The sequence below is a fragment of the Catharus ustulatus genome, chromosome 1, assembly GCF_009819885.2.
Source record: "Catharus ustulatus isolate bCatUst1 chromosome 1, bCatUst1.pri.v2, whole genome shotgun sequence".
NCBI lineage: Eukaryota > Metazoa > Chordata > Aves > Passeriformes > Turdidae > Catharus > Catharus ustulatus.
Genome location: NC_046221.1, coordinates 140,561,997 through 140,567,996, shown reverse-complemented (window position 1 = coordinate 140,567,996; position 6,000 = coordinate 140,561,997).

Sequence of the window (6,000 nt, the reverse complement as noted above, 5' to 3'; positions counted from 1 at the left end):
GGATAACACAGTTTTGATGAAACTTCAAACTTCATTGTGTAGTCTACTCTGAAAGTCAAAGTAGTTGTCTCAGGAAAAAAATTCTGCTGTTACCATGACTTCATTTCAACTACTTGGAAGGTTTCAGTAGGTGTCAAGGTACTTGCATGGCAACAGCTTCCCAAAAAAATGGACACAGCCGTGGTGGGGACTGCCCATGCACTAACAGCTGTGGAGAGGCACAAGCACACCCTGCCTCAGCTAAATATTCCCCAGAGCCTCAGCAAAACTTCAGTGGCTTTGAATAGCTAGCACATAGAGAGTGTCCTCTCTGCCCAGCTCATCCCCTGACTGCTTCCCACACATGCAAGAGGATCTGACATTTGGCAAGTCTACCTTTAAAAGAAACCAAAAACCCAACAAAACCAAAACCCTTTGCAAATTTCTCTTTATTGGCACCTGGGCTGAATTCCATACTGTTGTCATTGTTTAATGGTGAAGGCTGGGATCTTCTCAGGGATAGCCAAGAACTGGTATGGAGTACTTACTGTGAACAACCTCAGGCAGTTTAAGCCCTTCTGCTTTGGAAATAGAGCCTTTAATGTTTAATTGCCTGGTAGTCACTTGGAAAGAGCAACCCTCACCTCCCCTAAATGAAAAGAGAGAGCATCACATGCAACCTGACTGGAATTAAAGAAAATACAAGCCACAGAGAGTACCTTAATGGCCTAAAATGCAGGGTTATCAAAACGTTAATGACACTCCCATCTAGCAAGCAATAAAGCAAGTCCCCTGACCACCCACCAGCCATAATGCGACATTGCCAGTCGCTGCACACCAGAGGAGCAGCTGCTAAATAAAAAGGCATTTAGGACCCACAGCATAACAAAAGGACCAAGCAGCCATCTCCAAACAAGCTATGCAATCAGCTCAATGAAGACAGAGCTCTTAATCAGCTGTAATCAGTATTCCTCAAGTAATCCTGACTGAGGCAATAGGACTGCACATGCAGAAGTGAGGGCTAGGAAAACCAAAGGGATTCCCCTGTTTGCAGCTGAGTGTGTTGTGCTGCTGCTGGCATCTGGTTGCTATGCAGGTTTAGGGAGTAGTTGCCTCTAATGCTCTTAGTTGAGCATAAGTGGTTTTATTTCCTTTTTCTTATGCCCACCATTACCTGCCCTCACAGTGCCATGCAGGTGCTCTGGGATGTCAGGCTTCCTGCCTTCCTGGAGATGAGAGCTCCTACCTGAGCTGTTCCTACCTGAAAGTGGCTGCATGTGGGAAGAATGAGGGAAGAGGGGCTTCCCCCACCCTTGGGCCGTGGGACACCTTACCAGGAACACCCACCACAGGGAATTAGGTTTCCCACTGGTACCACATCCCTTCCACCTGCAGGTGACAGTCACCCTGCCAGCCCACCTTCTGGCACCACTCTGCTCCTGGTTCTTCACCAGCTTCTGCAGCCCAGAGCAGAGCTCGGGGAATGGGACACCAGAACAGCCCTGTTGCACGGCAGCCTTCGCTGTGGGCACTGGAGCAGCTTGAACCTCGCATTGATGCTGCTGGCTGCATCCCTCCCTGGCCCTGACTCATGGGCTCACCTTCCCTTCCAGCATGGCACCCACCAAACCCCCTGCCCGGCTTGGAGCAGTCCAGAACTGGGGGGCTTCTTCTCCCGAAGCTTGGGAGATGTTAGTGCCTTTGGGTGCTCACCTTCTCACCTGGCTGCAGCTGAGGTGAGCCAGGAGCTTCCCACGCTGCCAGCAAAGCTGGCGGCTGCTCAGGAGGGTGGCGAGGTCACCTCCAGTCCTCCTGCTAGGAAACCATGCTGGCAAAAGAGTCATGCGATTTTTGGAAATAAAGGGAAAACTGGCATCCCTGTGAAATTCTCAATGCAGTACACGAGTCAAAAATTCCAGTCATTGAACTAAGGAAGAGAATGAAATTGTTGCCGTCTGTGAGTGCCCAGAGGGAAGCAGGGTGGGCAGAAAGGAGGAGCACGTACGGGCTGGCTGGCCTAGATAGCATTGCCCTGCCTCGCACTGATTCACCTTGACATGAACCTCCCAGCCGTGGGATAGCAGGAATTATTTCAGGTCTTTCCATATGAAGTGGTCAGTTGTTAATCTGCAGCTGGGGGGATCTTTTTATTATTTTTTTTTCCCCAATGAAGCAAGGGATTTTTCAATGCCCTATTTAAGTGAAGCAACAAGTATGATGAGTCGATGATGAGTCACCCAGCCAGGAAAAAAGCTGTAGGAAGGCTGGACTATTTATAAAATGTAAAAGAAAGAAAGGAAATAAATTCTAGATGCAGTTAGATCTGGACGGTGACTCCAGCTTCTCTTGCGGGATAGCACATTCCCAGGCGCCAGACGGCAAAACTCCCGGGAGGGAGGGGAAGCGCCGGCGGAGCCCACACGGATTTTCCGGGAGGATTCAGTGGCGCTGCAGGGAGCGAGGGGATCCTTCTCCTTCTCCTTCTCCTTCTCCTTCTCCTTCTCCTTCTCCTTCTCCTTCTCCTTCTCCTTCTCCTTCTCCTTCTCCTTCTCCTTCTCCTTCTCCTTCTCCTTCTCCTTCTCCTTCTCCTTCTCCTTCTCCTTCTCCTTCTCCTTCTCCTTCTCCTTCTCCTTCTCCTTCTCCTTCTCCTTCTCCTTCTCCTTCTCCTCCTGGCACTGATCATGAAACCTCTCTGCAGTCCAGCTGAGTTACAGCTCAGCTCATCACTCACCACCACCGTACCACAGGGAGGGATGCGGAGGTGCCACAGGAAGAAAAATCTAACAAAAGAGCTCTTTGGCAATAATTGTGCAGTGTGGGCACGGCTGGCAAGGGCACTACTGCATGTGCAAAGCGGCCTAGGTGATCCCACAGCCGGGAGATTCCAGGAGATTCCAATGCCTGACCTGGGGCTGGCACAGCGCAAAGCGGTGAGAGCTGCACCTCCAAGCACTGGCCGGGCTGTCGCCAAGGGCACATGCAACGTGGCATGTCCTCGTACAGCAGATATTTGTGTATAATACACACATTCCCCAGCGTTTTGACACTTAGATTCTGGGTAGTTGTAGTTGCTCTGGAATACAGGGCAGGGTTGGAGGGAAGGACCCATTGCTGGGAGGCAAAGAGCATCTGAGGGCTTGGAAGTCCCACTCAGAACAAGACCAGTACCTGTGGAGGGGGCTGGCCTGCACCAATACCTCATGCTTTGGGTGCACAGGTCACTCAAGTGACACAGCTCTGTCCTCACATCCCTGCGCCGTGCTCACATCATCCCTACTTCTGGCACTGTGTCAAAATCCAAAAGCCTGTCACAAAACCGAGTCATGGCACGGTCAAACAGGTGCTTAAACAGGACAGGGGGACAGGAAGGTGATGAGCTTTCCTTATCGCTTTAGACACGGATTATGTGCTGGTGGCTTGATCCAGTATTCACAGTTCTGATCCAAGACATGGCTTGGTGCCGGTGCTCAGTGCATCCCAATTTGTGAGACACCTGCACACCTAATGAGATTAATATCTTTAGGAATTTATTTAGGTCCTAGTTTCATAAAGCACTGGATCTGGGGAAGAAGGAGGACAGATCTCGAGTGTTTAGGTGACAATGACTCAGAGTGTACACAAGGTGAAAATACGGTCAGTACTATTTGCACACCACTTCAGGCTCTGAATGGGCAGCAGCTGTCCTGTGAGTGAGTAATGTGAGCTGCTCACCTAGTGCATCTTTAAAGAATCAGCATGTTCCTAAGGGGAAATCAAAGTGATGATTGCTGGGGAGAGTTAGTTTTGTGTGCTGTAGTTAAGAAAGTTGGCTGCCTTTGTAAGCCACAGCCTTTAAGGAACAAAAAGAGGAACCCAATTTGATGTGCTTGCAGTATTTTTGGTGTTAGTAGATAGCAAGAAAAAACAAAGGAATGTGTTCCTGTGAGGCTATTTCAGTGACTTTTACCACCACCATCAATAGAAGCATTGCTACAAAGGATTAACAGTTTTAATTTTTCAGTGCTGCTGCTGGGGAGGAGGAGAATTCCTCAGAAATATGACAGTGCTGTCTTGGGTTCATCACATCATATCCAAAAAATACAGACCCTGCCTCCTGAAAGAATTTCAGCATGTGTTAAAGGCCATTTCAACACTAAAGCAAACTTTTAATTGATCTGAAAGGTGTTGTTTTCTTAAATTTCTAAAATAAAAATAATTTTTTATTACTTACTCCCACAGTAAGGAACTAATCTGCTTTATTTCTGCATGTTACTAATGTTGGTTGGCTCAAATAGGCTGCAATTAAACCATTTATTTTCCTTCATAGTCGCAGCATGCAGTCTGTGTTGATTTGGAGCTCTGGGGAAGGCACTGCCTTACTCCACAGAGGCTCAGCAGGGCTGGCAGGGTCTGGCAGCTTCAAAGCAGGTTTTAGATGTTACAATATCTGCTGTTTCAGCTCAGTGCCAGGTGGGACAGCCTGCAGTGGTTGTGTCTGCAGGATGGAGACACCTCTCAGTGTCAGTATTTGGATGGCTGTATCTGGTTCTGGGTGTCTTCCTCCTGGACTCTCACCTTCCTGTCTGCAGCTCTGAGCTTTTGGTAAACTGAAAACTTTGGATCTTGTCTTATTGGTACCTACACTGGATATTCTTGGCAGAGGTGATTGCCTGTGCTGCCTTGAAAGAGAGTCAGGAGGGCCAAGCATCACCTGGGCTCAAGGGCAAAGGGCAGTTTTCCTTTCCCTTCTTTTTTCCTCAGCTGGGTGTTGGTTGACTGGGGAAAGGGAGGTGAACTTTGCCTTCTCCATTCTGAGCCTCTGCATTACTACAAATGTTATCTCAGAAGTGGGCCTTGGGGAGGAGGAGAAAACCAGGCAGGAAGAGCAGAGGTTTGGGGCCACCCCCCACCCACCAGCACCAGGAACCACAGCTGAGGTCTTGCCACTGGTGAGTGTAATTAATGCCCACGTAACAGGAACACTTTGCAACCTGGGTACTGATTGCAGTGTAATTTTAGGGCTGGGTTTGGCATCACAAGACTCTCTAAGTGTCACCAAAGTCAAATAAATCGTTGCTGTTAATTAACCCTTTTGCCTTTTGGCTGTTTTTTTCCCTGGTACTTTTTGTTTACACACTGATGTTCTCCTTTCTGTTTTCCTTGCTGCTGCCTACTTTTTTCTCTCTTTAATGTGTATCAAGCAAATTTAATTTCCTATCCACTCCACAGTTGATTTGCCACCACTGTAATTTGTCCCCAGCTTTGTGGGCACACAAGTGGAAGTGGGATGCTTTGATACGCTGGGTTGGATTTTAAAGTTTTGACAAACACTGATATTTCCCATGGCAACAAGCTGCATATGATACTCAGCACAAACCTAGCTCTTGCAGAAACAAATGCAGTTCTGCAGTGTCAACTACTCTGTGTTTAACTGCAGATGAGATGTGAAATGGGGCTCTGGGGCTTGGGTAGGATGGGGGGATCCCCAGGGGTATGCTGGATACAACAAAAATAACCACACAAATTTACTGGATGTGACCTGAAACTCCGCAAGAGGAAGAGTCTGTGGCTTTTGTTAGACACTAGCTAGTGCAAAAACCTCTTCCAGAAAGTCCCTGTTGCTCTGGCACCCTTCTGGATCCCCCAGACAGCAGGCACTGCTGCCCCCAAAGCACATCCCAGTGTGTTCCAGATCCGGGCACTTGCTGCCTGACATGCTGACATATTAAACTGAGCACTTGTCTCAAGGCATTTCCAAGGCAGCCCAGGATGTGCCACCATGGAGCCAGCTGGGCTCACCCAGCTGCTGCCTGGCTCCCTGGCCTTGGTTTGCCTCCTGGCTGGCCAGGCTTGGAAATTCAACTGTGCCATGCTATTTCCTTTGCATAACATTTTTAAGGACATCTAGGAAAACCCTCCTGATTCTGAGGCCACAAGAAGGAAATTAAATCTATGGTGGAGTTCCTTTAAGCTCTCCCTTTTTGTACTCCCAGCATAGCAGAGCCAGGACTGACCTACCTTGTGTTTCAGTGTTTTAGAGAG